The sequence below is a fragment of the Octodon degus genome, unplaced genomic scaffold (genome assembly GCF_000260255.1).
Source record: "Octodon degus isolate 3935 unplaced genomic scaffold, OctDeg1.0 scaffold00094, whole genome shotgun sequence".
Taxonomy (NCBI): domain Eukaryota; kingdom Metazoa; phylum Chordata; class Mammalia; order Rodentia; family Octodontidae; genus Octodon; species Octodon degus.
This window is the reverse complement of record NW_004524670.1, coordinates 4,659,540-4,675,683: the sequence shown is the minus strand read 5'-3', so window position 1 is coordinate 4,675,683 and position 16,144 is coordinate 4,659,540. Positions and strand designations below refer to the sequence as shown.

General features: G+C 40.1%; 1 pseudogene; it reads right to left on the bottom strand.

Moving 5' to 3' along the window:
• Positions 1 to 5,819: 5,819 nt before the first annotated feature.
• Positions 5,820 to 6,815, bottom strand: LOC111811998 (annotated as a pseudogene).
• Positions 6,816 to 16,144: the final 9,329 nt, after the last annotated feature.

Sequence of the window (16,144 nt, the reverse complement as noted above, 5' to 3'; positions counted from 1 at the left end):
CCATTATACTTGAAAGAGAGTTTTGCAGGATAGATCAGTCTGGGTTGGAATTTGTTTTCTTGCAAGACTTGAAGGACTTTGCTCCATGCTCTTCTTGACTTGATGGTTTATGAAGAGAAATCTGCTGTTATTCTGATGGGTTTCCCTTTAAATGTGATCTGTTTCTTTTCTTTAACGGCATTTAGTATACTGTTCCTGTGCTGAATTTCTGGGATCTTGATTATTGTATGTCTGGGTGTGGTTTTAATTGGGTTGATGTTATTTGGAGTTCTGTATGCTTTGGTTGAATTTTTTAATTAAAAATTTTTTTTTTAATTTTTTGGTACCAAGGACTCAGGACCTTTACTTGCCAGCCAGGTGCTTAAGCCTCTGAGTTATATCACTGGCCTGCTATTTCCTATTTAAAACATCTTGCAACAGTCTGGGTGTCAAGAAAATAAATCACATTTTGCAATTTTATTCATGGAGATTTGTTATGAATGCAATGGGTTTCTATAAATCTCTGTGACAAAATACAAAATGAAGTGTTTTTTCTTATTGTGGCAAAGTATACATAATATCAAATTTAAATGAAATATTTTTAAATGATCAATGTGTGCAGATTTTGTGGGTTCCTTTCACCCTGAGTCTCTGTGTTCTCAAGTTTAAAATGTCTTGAGAGTAAATAATTTCTGAGGTTTCTATAAAAGCAGATTTATTGCAATGTAATTCATATACCATATAATTCACCTATTTGAAATGTACAATTTAATGGCTTTTGCTGTTTTTCACTTTTGGAAGTTGTGGTGAAATGGGTATGACCAAACTTGGCATTTTAACCACTTTGAACTGTACATCCAGGGGCACTAGTGTCACTGATGATGCTTCGCAACCACCGCCAGCATTTCCAAAATGTTCCCATTATCCCCCAAGTGAAACTCTGTAGCTATGAGGAAACCATTTATCTAGCATGTGTTAGGAATTATTCTATTTTAGACAAAACCATAGGAAGGTTGTTAAACCCAAACTGGAAAAAGACTAACTCTAATTCCCAATGCCAGGGTAGCGTGGCCCGTTGTGAGCTATTGCTCATTATATTTCAGAGCGTTGTTCTAAGCCCATCCTAGGTGCATCAGGGCCTCTAAAGAGAGCCTGAGGAAAAGAGAAGGATGGAATATGTGTTTAGTTTGGGTCCTGTGATTACGATCCACCTGAGTGCTCCTACTCCCTGCAGCAGGTTTAAGTTAACCTCCAAATTAGGCCAAATGTCTTTCAAAAAATACTCACCACCCATTGGTGGATTTAGGTAGCTGTAGAGGCTGCAGCCACATGTTCTCAGAAAGTAGCCAGAAAGCTGTTACAGAAATCCGCTCCTGAGAAAGTCTCCATATGGCTCTGGACATTCATTCAAGGTCTGTGTGCTGTGTATAGTGCAAGAATGGGCTAACAGTTACTTCTAAAATTTCTCTTTATATCTGAAATACATTTTGAATTATTTCTGGACTAATACCTCCATGAGATCAGAGAGAAATAAAACTGGAAAGATAATGTCTGTTTGTATATTGACCACATAAATTGAAGTAGCTGTCCTTGGAGTAGTCATCTCCTTTTTTTAAAAAAAATAAACTTTTTGCTAAATATCTCTTCCTGGGAGGGCAGGACGAGATGCCTCTGAGTTGCACAGGCTGGCCTCAAAACTTGCCAAAGCTTGTTGGGCTTCGGGGCCTGCACTGCTTCAACTCCTTTGGGGACACCGCTGCAGTGTTATCCAGAACTTGCACCAATGAAATACAAGGGAATGAGTTTTAGTTGTCCTAAAAATAAGCTAAGGGCCTTAGTGGACATTTCACCACTGCCTGCTCAAGCAAAGGTTGAGATGTTGCATATCAGACATGAGGAGGAGACTGAGAAATATAACCAATAAGGGTCCTTTAAATTATGAAATTCTGCGACATTGTTGGAGCATTGCATAGTGACAGAGAACTTGGACTTAACCATACATACCTGCATTCCAATTCTGGCTCCTTAACTAGCCATGTAACTTTTAGTAAATTATTTACCCTGACATTCAGTTTCTTTGTCATTAAAGTGAGCATAATCATAGGATTAAATAAATCAATGGATGAGAATGCTTAGAACAGTGTTTGACAACTGAAGCCATATCAGTAAGTGTTAAACAATATTGTCATTCTTATTAAATTAGCAAGAACCAAAATTTTTGCAAAATGAATTAAACACATTTTAAATAAAGCCTCTGGGCTTCTATCTCACTCTCCTTTCCCGTATCTGTCTCATTTTGGAAAAATCACTTAACCATTCTGGAACTTGGTTTCCTAATCAGAGATGAGTTACTTAATGCTTTTAAGATTCTTAAAGATTTTTTTGTTCCTTCTAATCAAAAGGCTCCTGTAAGATTGCTTTTATGTGTTAGCAGTTACTTAGTAACTCTGGAAGATTGAAAAGTGGCCTGGCCTAGTAGGCAAAGTTCTGAACCAGGAGTTCAGCCTCTGTCTCTAGTTTCCCAACTTTAGACCACTGCTTCACAATTCTGTGGCAAGGTTTGTCCACATAACTTAGAAATTACTACCATGTTTTCTCTTTGCTGCCAAGGGGTGGACTGAAGCACAGTGGACTAAATCCATTAAAGTAGCTTCAGTTTTGTTGAAATCGAATGGCTTCCATTAAATGTAAGGTCATATTGTTTTCATGATTTAGAGAGTCTCATGCAAACCTATAGCTGAGTAAATCATCTAACATTTTATATCAAAGCTGAGATTTCTAGGAGTCTTTGAAGTGGGGGATAATTTTTTACTTACTTGAGAGAAGAGAGTAATGGGTCACCACTGCCATAATACCTGCTTTCCTGCTTGTCCAAGAATTTTTGGGATGTATTTTGCTTCACTGGACAAGTTATTATTTTTGTTTTTGTAACACAGTGCTTCACAGTTCTAATTCTTATGTTGTCCCTTGTAACTTCCTCCCATCACAGGAAATTTGCACCTGTACACTATATATCTTAGTTCTTCTTTATCCCCCTCATTCCCCTCCCCTCTCTTCAACCCCTTTTTCCCTCCTCACTTACACAGCTTTCTATTTATCCTTTTCTTATTTTTTTTTCCTTTCAATCCCCCCATTCCACTTTCACTTTGAACACTTATTTCCTATTTCACAATATCTATTATACATTTTGGTTCTCATTTATACTTTCAGTTTCTCACACCAGAGGAACAATGAGATGTTTATGCACAGGTGTCTAATGTATTTCACTTAAGAATATGGGCTCAAGGTTCATCCATTTAGCTACAAATGCCTCAAGTTTATCCTTCTGTATAGCTGAGCAGTACTCCATTGTGTAAAAATCCCACATTTTTTTTATCCATTTATTGGTTGGTGAACATTTTGGTTGTTTCTAAGATTTAGCTATTACAAACTATAAACATAGGTAAACACATATCATTACACATATATCATTATTCATTTAAAGAATGTTTTTAATTCTTTTGGGAAGATACCCCCTAAGGGAAACATCTAGGTCAAATGGAACCTCCTCTAGTTTTAGTTTTTGAGGAATCTCCACAGTGATTTCCACAGTGGTTGCACCACTCTAATTTACACTTCCACCAACAGTGAAAAAGGGTTGTTTTTATCCCATAGCCCTCCAGTATTTGTTACTGGTTAATTTGACAATAATAGCTATTTGTTCTGGTGTGAGATGGAATTTCAGCATTGTTTTAATTTACATCATTCAAATACTAGATGATGTTGAACATTTATTCATGTATATATTTGACATTTGTACTTCTGAGAAGTGTCTGTTCATTTCAGATGCCCATTTTTTGATTGGGTCTTTAAATTTGGGTGTCTGACTTTTGCAATTCTTTATATGTTTATATGACTTCTTATATCTATTAATATATACTTTATATTGGTATAAAGTATACCCTGTACTTGGTACATATATATTTATGATTATTATCACTTCTCTTGCAGTTTCCCCTTAACAAGTATGGAGAGTCCTTTTTTATCTCTTGATCAATCTTGGTTTAAAGATTGTTGTTGTTAATAGGACATTGTTGTTAATAGGATAGCTATCTCTGCTTTTTTCTGGGTTCTTGCCACATGGAATATTTTTTTCCATCCTTTGAATTTCAGTCTACAAATTTTTTTTAGCTAAATGTGTTTTATATTTTTCTTTTTTTCTTTTTTTTTTTTTTTTTGGTGGAACCGGGGATTGAACTCAGGCCATTACACTTGTCAGGCAAGCGCTTATTCTACTAAGCTATCGCCCTGGACCCTAAATGTGTTTCTTGAATGCAGTATATTGTTGGATCTTTTTTCTTGACCCATTCTGCCACTCTATGTCTTTTGATTGGTGAATTAAGATGATTTACACTGATTGTTATAACTGATATGTATTGGCTTGTCTTTTCCTATAATTTTTTTGTTGATGGTTCCGTGTCTTTTTTCTGTTTAATTGCTTCCCCTTCCTGGTGGTTTCTTTCTATTGGTACTCTTGGGGGCTTTGTTTTCTCTTTCTGGAATATCTTTCTGAACTCCTTGTAGAGCTTGTTTTGTTGTCATGAATTTCTTCAGTTCTTTCTCATAGGTGTATTTTATTTCTTCATTAATTCTGAAAGATCAATTTGATGGACATGTCAATCTGGGCTGCAAGTTGTATTCTTTCATAATTTACAATAGTGTGCTCTAAGTTCTTCTTGACTTAAGAAGTTCCTGCATTGAGAAGTCTTCTGTGACTCTGATAGGGGGCCTCCCCATTAGCTCAGTTGTTTAAATGACTACTTAAACGAAGCAATCAGGATGCTGTGGTTCAATCCCCAGATCCTCAAGCATTACTAGACCTGACCTGAAGGCATTCTGAGCCAGCAAAAAAAAAAAAAAAAAAAAAGCCAAAAACAAACAAACAAAACCACTTGGGATTTCCTTTATAGGTGATTTGTTTCTTTTCTTAATAGCTTTTAATATCTTGTTCTCTTTTTCCCCATAATTTTATTGAGAGATAAATAGAAATGAGACAGTTTCAAATCAAATTGGTATGACAGTTTCAATAATTAACACATTGCATACTGTCTTCCTAGTGGTTATTTGCTGTACAAGATGCATCTTTTTTTTTTTTTTTGACAGTAGCCACTGTTCAAGATTTATTTGGTATTGTAGTTGGTGTGGACACTGAGTTACACTGTTCACAGGCAGATCTTTTTATATTATATGGCAATATACACTATATCTATATCTATATCTATATCTATATCTATATCTTTTTTTTTCAGAACCAGGGATTGAACTCAGGACCTTGTGCTTGCCAGGGAAGCACTTAACCTACTGAGCCATCTCCCTGGCCCCTTCTATATCTATATCTATATCTATATCTATATCTATATCTATATCTATATCTATCTATATAGTGCACAAAATAAAATTCTTTAAAAGTTATGCACAAAACATGCAGTATTGGATTTGTACACTGGATCCCAGGCTGTGACCAACTGGGGAAATGTCAGACAAGACTTGGTGGGTGAAACTGTGTAACCGAGTAACACACATCTGTTTGAAGAATAACTGGAGCCTGTGCAGCGAGGTGTCTCAGAGATGCTGGGCTACTTCATATTAACCAGGACTACAAGTGCAGCACCATCTGGCATCAGGGCAGAGCTGTGGGGTTTTGTGAACTGTTTCTACTTCTAACTTTCAGAAACTGATGTTTTCCCCAGGCCATCTTAATAGAACTGCTTCAATCACATGTCATATAAATAGGACAACTGGAACAACTCCAACTAAACCCTCCTGTAGCCTAGATAGTGACATGGTGACACTGGAAGACTTTAAAACTGCAGCTCCTTCTGGATTGACCACAAGGTACCCTCACTTCTTCTTCAAATGTACCTCTTTCTCAGGAGTCAGTCACCTTCACAACATCAGAGATCCCATTCTATCCCAGGACCAAGGGACACTTTTGACATCATCCTTGATTCCATAGAGCCCCTTAATCATGGCAGAAATTGGTTGCACGCTCCTAAGATTCTTTTTTATACTTTCTGCCAAATCTGCCTGTGACAGTCCAATGGCCCAGGATGTGTAGCCTTTTAGTCTGATCACTTAGTCTGATAAGCACTGTCAGTCACCTGTTTGTGAACCTCTTTAAAAGCTTCTTATCCCCAGCAGTTCCTAACTCAGGGTGCAGATTCTTCAGGGCGATGCCAGCAACATTCATGCCACTCCACACAGAGATTCTGGATTATCCGTGCTCCCCAAAGATCCAGCCATGGCAGCTCAGTGGGTGCACGCCCAGCCTTTCTCCCATCAGGTAGAGGAACCAAGCTAAATCCAGGTTGCAACCACTGCCAATGACATGGTTCTTGGGAAAGCCACTTATCTTCCAAGCCACATAGGTCAAGATATCCACTGGGTTGGACACAACAAGTAACTTGCAGCTGGGACTGTGCTTTACAACATTAAGAATGATGAACTTGAAGATGTTCACATTATGCTGCGCCAAATTAAGATGGCCTCTCCTCTTGCTGACATGCTCCAGCAGTGATGATAACCAGCTTGGAGCTTGTGCTTACATTATAGACTTTGCCAGAGACAATTGTTGGTGTCCTAAGGAAAAGGCCACCATGTTGGAGATCCATCATGTCTCCCTTCAATTTGTCTTCTATGATGTCAACAAGAGCAAGTTCGTTTGCCAAACCCTTCATTAAGATACTGATGGCACAGGCCATACCAACAGCACCAACCCCAACAACCATGTTCTTATTCTGGGGCACCTGTTCCTCCTTAAGGAGATTCACAATCAGCTGATCCTTCTGACTGGCCATCTTGGACTTAGAGCCAAAAGAAACTGGGAGTGCATGTGGGGTGGGTATCAGGGTGAGCGTTTCTCAGATCTGTACTTGGTGGCAGCAGCTCCTACACCTAATATCCTGTTCTGGTGCTGAATTTCTGGAATCCAGATCATTATATGACTTGGTGTAGATTCATTTTGGTCATGACTCATTGGAGTTGTGTATTTCTCACTTACCTGAATGTCAAGTTCTTTTTCCATGCTTGGGAAGTTTTCTGCTATAACTTCTCTGAACAAGTCGGGTCATTTATGCTGACTCCTGCATTTTCCTTGACTTCAGTCATGCTTGTGTTGTTCATCTTTGCATTGTCTTGCAGCTGTTGCATTATGTTTTCATGGTCCTTTCTATTTTGAAGAAATCTTTTTGTGTATGTGTGATCACTAACCACACTCCTGTCCTCTAGGTCTGATATGCCATCTTCACTTTCTTTCAGAATGTTTTCCAAACTTTCAATGGAATTTTTAACTTCCCAGATGTATATTTGAATCTGTTTCATGGATTCCATTTTTTTTTCTTATATTGGACATTCATGGTTTCCATTATTTGTCTATGTTCCTATGTATTTTTATCTATGTCTATTCCAGATTTGCTAAGCAAATTCCTTATTATGATCATCATTTCTTTTTTGCCTGTGAGGCTTTTCTGTTTTGATATCCTCTCTCTCTCTCTATCTATCTTCTATCATTCCAGTTAATTCCAGTGGATGGCTTCTGCTTTCCTCTATCTCATTGTCCTCTGGATTTGTCCTTAGTGGGCTGAAATTCTGCAACTGCACTTTGTTTCTATAGCTTTCCTCTTTATATGTTTTAAATTTTAATTTATGTTCTGTGTTGTCCTTATTTTTCTTATGTTAGGTAGCTTTATCACTAGTAACAAAGCTTCCCTAGTAAATCTCTATTCCTTCAAGATGTCTTCTAGGTATAGCTGGTTGTTGGTTTTTGTGTCTGTCCCAGAGTCCTGTCTTCCTATTTCGTGGGGGATGATATGTTGCTCTCTATTTGCTCAACATCCCATCCTTTGGCAGCAGGGTATGGGAATGATTGTGACTCTGGACTATCATAGTGTCACAGGAAATGAACAATGGATTACAAACATGGCATCTTTGCTAAAGTAGTGTAATTGGTAATAACAATGTCATTAAGCATAGTCTAGAAACTAAAACTCTGTGGTGATTGCTAATTTGTTATCTCTAACCAAAGGAACAAGATCTCACATAGATGTAACAACATCCCACATAGACCAGGAATGTGTATGCAGTGGGTTTGCTCTTGGTAGGGTGATGTTATCCTGTGTGGAAGGGGAATTTAAGAGGGATAGGGGACAAAATAGAGTGATAGCTAAAAGGAAATGTAGTAGAAGCAAGGCTGAAGAGCTAGGATGATTATGTAGGTTTTGGGAAGATGGAGAAGAGGACAGGAGAGAAAGAATGGGGAAGAAGGGCCAGGGAGATAGCTCAGTATTCTAAGCAACTGCTTAGATAAGCGAGGGATGAGGTTCGATCCCTGGCACCGCATGGCATGCTAGCCCATCCTCAGAAGCACTCAGCCAGCGAACAAGTCTGGTCATGGTGGCACATGCCTGTAATCCCAGGGCTGAAGAGGCTGAAAACAGGAGGATCACTATGAGTATGAGCAATGTAGTGAGACCCTGTAACAAATACATTTTTTAAAAAAGGAGAAGAAAGCAAAATAATTCTGAAGGAAAAGAAAGCCTAGAGACGGTATTCATCCATTGTAAACCTTGGAGAATACCAAAAGACTGGTGATGAGAGAAAGAGGCAGGACACAGAAAAGAAGCCAAACAATAAAAGTCAAAATCTATATCACCAACCAATTAAGAATATTTTTAAAGTAAAAATAGAAAAAAAATTTCTAAATTTCTCCAGTGCCCTATTTTAGTGTTCATTCCTTAGTTAAAGCCAGATTCTGTACTAAATAATTCTGCCGAGTGCCGTAGGATGACTGCTGAGTGTGGGGCTCATCTTGGCCACACTGCTGACTCCTCTTTCATGATTTGGTGATAAGGGAGAGCAGTACCCTTGTCCACTGCTAGCCAAGGCCATTTGCCTGCTGGTCACTGGGCAAGTGGAGATAGCCTTGTCCAGCCCAAGGCTGCTTGCCTGCTTATTCCTCAGGTCATGGGCAGGAGGGGAGGGGTGCTCCTGTCAAGGCCTCTTGCCTGTTTGTGCCTTTGGACCAAGGATGGGTGGGGTGGCCTTGTCCCACCACAGGCTGGGGGGATGCTTCTATTCCTTTGCAGCTAGGACTAAGGGCTAGCTTTGGGCATTGGGTAGATTGGAGTCTGGGTGTCAGCTCCTACCTCTGAACCATGTTCCCCCAAGTCTCTGGCCCAAATGCCACTATCCCTTGTGACTCCACAGCACTTTCCTCATTCCGTTCCCAGATGTTGGCACTAAAGTGACCCCTGGGCTGCTCTGTTGCTGGATTTAGGGCCCTGGAACACTTTGAGATAAAATGGTGGTCTTGCCCTCCAGCTGCTACTGTGTACCTGGGTGTGGGTCATCACCACCTGGTTCACTCACAAGCTCATGTCTGTGGGGTAGGCCACTCTGGAAAGGTCCTCACATTTTCACTGCTGCCTTCAACTGCACAAGACTGCCCCAGCCCAGGTCAGGTCTCTGTCTTCAACTGCTGGTTCTGTGGGGCTTCTCGGAGAACACTGTCCTGCGGCGGCCTGCTCCATCAGGGTGCACTGGGTCTTGCCCACCACAACATGAGGATGTATAATTTTCTTCAAGTAAATAAAAAATTATTATCTATGGTTTCTTTTTCCTGTCAAGAGATGGTTTGGGGAACAGTGGAATAAAGTTATTAAAGCAGTTTTAGTTTTGTTGAAATAAAATGGTTTCTACTATCCACAAAGACACAGGTCAGTGCCCATTGTCCATGAGAACTTTGTCAAATTCTCAGGGTTTGACGCTTCATGGTACTTTTGCTATCTCTATTTATACCACTTTTCCACAGTGTTTGCTTTCTTCTTGTTGTTTTTTGCTTTTTTAAAAAAATAATGCTAATATGCTGTCTCACTGGCCAGCCAGGTTGGTGACTAGAATGAAGTGCTCAGAGATGTTCAGACGGTGGATATACCTTTGTGAAACATGAGTGTGAACCAGCATACTCTGCACCAAGCTTTAGAACCAGGAACTGCTCTCTTCTCTGTGGGCCCTGCCCCTCTGCCAGCCATGGAGTTGGCTTGTGCTAAGCATTAGATCAACTTTCAATGCCCTCCCACAAACGATAACCCTATCAGAATCCAGTTTTCAACAGAAAAAGAGACTGCACAGCAGATAATGACACTAGCACCTGATATTGTATATGCCATTTAATATAAGTCCGACCATTATTTGAGGAAGTCATTTTTATTCCCATTCTATAAGAGATAAGCCCATGGCATGATGGGATTGCCCAAGATCTTGTGGAAAGTAAAAGTTGAGCTGAGGTGTGAATCCAAAGGCTGGCTGACATGGAAGCCGAACTACCTGCACCATTTTATGCTGCTGAAATTTCAGGTTATGGTGTGGATAGCTGGTAATTGTTAACTACATTAGAATAGCAAGATTATCATATAAAGTCTTCAGCAAGAATTGGCAATTGCTATTCTGTACAGTGTAAATCTTGAAAACTTTGAGATTTTTGAATTTGAGAGAATAATACACAGACATTTGAGCTTGTGCTCTATATTTTGGGTTACGAAGAATTAGGATGCTATAGTAATATCTCATCTATAGCATTTATAGATCTTATTCGGATTCTTTCACCACCAGATAAGGTATTGGTGCTTATCTCATGGTATTAGCCAAGGCAGATAAAGCACTGTTGTTAGGAAGTGATAGCTGATAAAGAGGAATATGAATAGAGGATGAAGTGATAATCTCAGGAATTGGCAGAATTGTATGCATCATCTAGTCTGAACCTTCCACTTTCTGAGAAAAAGGTGCCAAAAGAGGCAGAGACCTACCCAATATCAAGTAGTCACTTAACAACAGGGCCAAGACCTGGGAGAGGAGCAAGAGGCACGTGGTGCTGGGAGCACATGTGGGAGGGGTCTTACATCAAGAGCTGGAGGGAGGGAGGGAGGGAGGGAGGGAGGGGCAGAGGGAGGGAGGGAGGGAGAGAGAGAGAGAGAGAGAGAGAGAGAGAGAGAGAGAGAGAGAGAGAGAGAATTCACTAAAAACCGCTCTTGTGAGAATTAATTCAGCCCTGGAGACAGGCACTGTGGTGGCCCAGTGACTGTGTAGTCTACTCCTGCATCCACCTCTGAAAGGCTCTCCCAGCTCAGCACCACCATGGCAACCAGCTTCAAGCCTACAAGACTCAAGCCATAGTCACTGTCACTGTCTAGCTTTCTTTTCCTTGTGACTTGGCAATTTCATCTAGAGATATCACAAAGGAATAGTTTTCATACCCTAATTTATAAAGGCATAATTCTATGTACTTGACTTATTTACCTACTCTCTTGTAGACTGACATTTAAATTTTATTTTCAATTTTAAAAATGATAAACAATGTGCATTGTGAACTTTTTAAAAGTTAGATTTAAAGTTTCCAGCTGACAACTGACTCACTGATCAGACATTTACCAAGCATCTGTTACGTGCCTGGCATTCTGCTGCTTGTTTATAAGATCACCAATTAGAAGATCACACTTGGCCTATGAGTTCACAGGGTACAAATGGGAAGTGTTTATTAGTGGTCCGCCCATAATAATCTTCATCACAACAGCATTGTTTCAGGAGGGTCTACGGTCTACTCCGCAACATTTCCTGTGCTAGACAGTATATAAGTACTTATCCATAGACAGGGACTTAGTACTCCTCTTGTACAGATGACAAAACCAAGTCTAAGCAGATTAAGTAACCTATGCAAGGACATACAAGGAAAAAATAGTAGAACTGAGTTCATGCATTCATTTAATAAGGACTTTTGTTTTGAGCATCTATTAAATCCCAGGAACTATTCCAAAGTCTATTGGGAAATAATACAAATGTGAATAACCAAAAACTGTCTTCTAATTTAGATGGCAGATGTAAAGAGGTAACAAGGATACAAACACATGGTTATCAAGTATGACAAGTGCTATAAAGGAAATGATTGAGTGTGATGTTAACAAATACAAGAGGCAGGGTTGGGAGGGGAAAGAAGTCAGACCGGATTTTAAGAGGAGCTGACATTCATTTCAACCATGAAGAGAAAACAGAGTTCTTCTAGGCAGAGCCCATGGCTAGTTTGAAAGCCTGGAAATGGGAAAAGGTTTGGTGGACTTGAGGTGGGGAGAGGAGTTTAAAGTGACGTCAGGGAAGCTGGTGAGGGCAAGGTGGGGGGGTAAGGGGTGCGGAAGGTGGCTCGGACCTAGTGAAATTTTCTAGGTGATAAAGAGGAAGGCATATTTTGTTTGCCATGGAATGGAACAGTTTTCAATGGTTTCAAAAGGAAATACAATGTTCTTATTCATTTTTTTCAATAATCACTTTGGATTTTTTTTTAAGAAAATGTTAAAGACTGGATTGAAACAAGCAAGGTGGATATGTCAGTAATTCAGGCAGGAGATAGCCAGAAATGGGATTCAGAAGATGGGCAAATTGAGGAAGGAGAGAAGTAAAAGATCTCGCTTCTCTTCTTTCCTCCCCGCCCCCTCCTCCCCCTCTCCACCTCCCCACTTCCTTCTCTTTCTCATGATCTACTTATTTCTTTTTTTATGTATTGCTACTTTACTTATTTATTTTTAAATTTTTATTCATTTTAATGAGAAAAAGATAAAATAGCAATGAAACAGTTTCAGAACAGATTAGTGGGACAGTTATAATAATTAATACATTGCATATTGTTGTCTTCATACTGGTTATTCAGAGAAGATGCAGATGTGATATCTTATCTAAACACTACTAGTACAAACTTTTCTTCCCATTGAACTAAGAGAAAGTAGCTGTACATCTATCTAACGATCTTGTATATGCATTTTTTTTCACTACACAATGGTGCTTTATTTATGTCCCCTTTTTGTTTTGTTTTGTCAGAGATTGATCTACTTATTCTTAATGGTGTGAACAACAGTGCTGTAGGGTTCCAGGATTTGCCTTCTTTCCTGGGACATCAGAACTACACCTCCCTGGCTGGGGGTGGGTCTCTGTCATGGCAATTTTTATTCCTGAAATTGTTTGTGGACCCTCTATGGTGAGTTATGAAAGGACCTATAGATTCCCTTTTCTTTCAAAGGACCTAACAGTTTCTTTTGTCCTCAGCTGCACAAGACCACATTTATGACACACTGCTAAAACCTTCCTGCAGATGGAGGTTATGTGCATTGTTCTGGCTTGGAGGATACTGCTCACATGACTCCTGCCTTCATGAATTTTGCTAATGCACAGCTCAGTGAATGTGACTTCCTGCTCTTTGTGGCTTTAAATGCTGCAAGGGAGGATTTTCTATGAGGCCAAAACAGATAGTGGTCTATTATTTTAAGTTACAAAGAGCTGGGCAGCAAAGGAGGAAATCAAACTGTTTTGAGTGAATTATTAGATTTATGTATACAAAATGGCATTAAAATGTGTTCTTACTATTTATTGATTTCTTCAAAAACAATAAATATTTATTACTGGAAAATAAACTACAAAGACCAAAAGTTACAACTCCACTCATGAAGAGATATCCACTGTAGACAGCAATCATCGAAGAACAGTAGCCATGGGCCTCTGTTATCCCATGGCTGTGGGCCTCAACAAAGGCCACAAGGCCCTGCCAAACACACCAAGTTCATGCGGGACGTGATCCGGGAGGTGTGCGGCTTCGTCCCCTAGAAGGAGAGGGCCATGGAGCTGCTCAAGGTCTCCAAGGACAAGTGTGCCCTCAAGTTCATCAAGAAAAGGGAGGGGACAAGTTCATCAAGAAAAGGGAGGGGACACACATCAGCACAAGGAGCTGAGCAATGTGCTGGCTGCCAGGAGGAATCAGCTGCCAAGAAGGACTGAGCCCCTCTGGAATAAAGCTTTGTATTTTAAGGAAGGGTCTACAGGGTGTTCATGGTCTCACTACTAGATTGAACTCATAGTGATCCCTCTGTTTACAGCCTCCCAAGAGCTGGGATTAGAGGGGCGCGCCACCACACCCAGTCTCAACTGCTATCTTCAAAATGCCTGGGGGTGGGGGCCAGCATGGCAGGCCCAGGGATCAAACCCCCAACCTCTGAGCTTGCTTGCAGGTGCTTTAATCCACTGAGCTATTTGGAATAAAGCTTTGCATAAAGTTAAAAAAAAAAGGATCTCCACTGTAATAGTTCATTGTGTATATGAAAGTAACTTTTAATCAAGTTGTTTTATTTTACTAATATTAAAAATCAATCATGCTCATTATAGTTTCTTTTTTATGTATTTAGTACGGGGTCTACAGGGTCTCACTACACAGATCTGACTCGTAGTGATCCTCCTGTTTTCAGCCTCCCAAGAGCTGGGATTATAGGCGTGCACTGCCACACCCAGTCTCAATCACCATTTCAGCACACCCCAGTGGCAGGACAGGCACAACACACTGGGAATCGGACCCCAGTCCCTGCATCTGCCTAAGAGGTGCTTTAATCCACTGAGATATCTGGCTGGCCCATTATAGATAGCCTAGAAACTATGGAAAATGAGAGAGAAGAAAGTAAATCATCACCCTTGGACAGTTGTTGGTAACATTTCCATATATTTTAAATTCTTTTTAATCCATAGTTTTTATAATTGGTTATCATATGATCTCTTTATTTTTGAACTAATCTTGCTATAAATAACTTCTTGTTATTAGAAGCTTTTAATGATTACATTTGAAAACCAAATGCTACAATGTGCTTTGAATTCCAAATTGTGAAACAATAAATTCATAAAATAAAATAATATAAATAATACCTACTTCTGGAGAATTACATAGATTAGGTGACTTGCTAGGAGCAGAGCAACTCTCATCACACGCTCCCTATGAATTTAATTTGTTTCATCTTTTCAATACGAATGCAGTTCCTTGATGACAACCTTTGTCTGTACAGCTCTCTGTGCGCAGCTTATTGCTACTGCCTGCAGAGCTAATGCCCAGAAGAGGACTTCAGGGGGCAGAGGCTGGGCACAGCATAAGGACTAAGCATCATGCCTGCAGGTGTCCTCACAGGGTGTGTTGGAAGCTCTGAGATTTCAGCTATGTTACGAGCAGCTGCCTGGTTGTGGCTTACCATGAGTAAATGTGAATGTCTTACTGGATGACACACAGGGTTAACATTCTGTGTGCAGAGCAAGGGAGAAGGAGGAACACCTTCTTAACTAGATGTAGCAAATCATCCATGAGGCTTTAATATATATATATATATATATATATATATATATATATAATTTTCTTTTTCTCTCCTCAGTATGTTTATGCCCAGCCAGGGCAGCCTGTGTCATTCCTTTTGCCTTGCAGAATCCCATCCCCTTTGCTATCCAACTCACTGAGATAATCATAACCACTTTATAGATTGAACTGTGTTACTTCCTCCAAATACACTGGACAGAAAAAAAAAAATTTGAGAAGCCACCAACAGTGGCCAGGCTAAGGCAAGTAGTGGACAGGACTCAGGGTCTAAAGCAAAAGAGGGAACAGAATCAGTCTGGTTTGAGAAAGACTGCTTTGTGCAGCACCGGGAGCACTGTTGTTGTCCACAAGTTTGCTCTGGGCACCCTCAGATACTACCCACTGAATTTAAAGTATGTGATACTGAAAGCTATCACAGAAAAACAATGATCTCTTCATTCAGCTCTGAGATCAGTTTCCAGTTCCAGGATTTCACCTTTTCAATTCCTCCTAACCTACTCAGTCTGGTCTCCTTATCAAAGCTCCTATTTTACTAACCAGCCTCCTCTACCTCATTAGCTAGTAAATGACACACAGCTTTCTGGTTCAGTCTTCCCACATTCTCTGGGTGGGGCTTGGCTCGCCCCTGCCTGCCAACCGGGCCAATCAGATGAGACCATCTCCTTGGGTCATTCTCATTGGTTCAGGGGTAGGCACATGACCAAATGGGAGCCTTGTTTCTAGGAGCTCTGGGGAAAGAGGAAGGTTCTTCCTCTAAGGTGCAAGCTGGGTGGCTGAAGTAAGTGCCAGCTGCGTGAAGCCACTGTGAGAAGCTCTCTGCTGTAGCAGAAGATCAAGCCAAAAGCACAGGGAAGAGTTAGGGGGAGGTGAAGAGATAAAGAACTCAAGGATACTGTTTAAATTCCCAGGTTGGTTGTAAGAGCTGCAGGCTTCTTTGCTTTAATCCCTCTCACATCTGGAAGGTTTTAT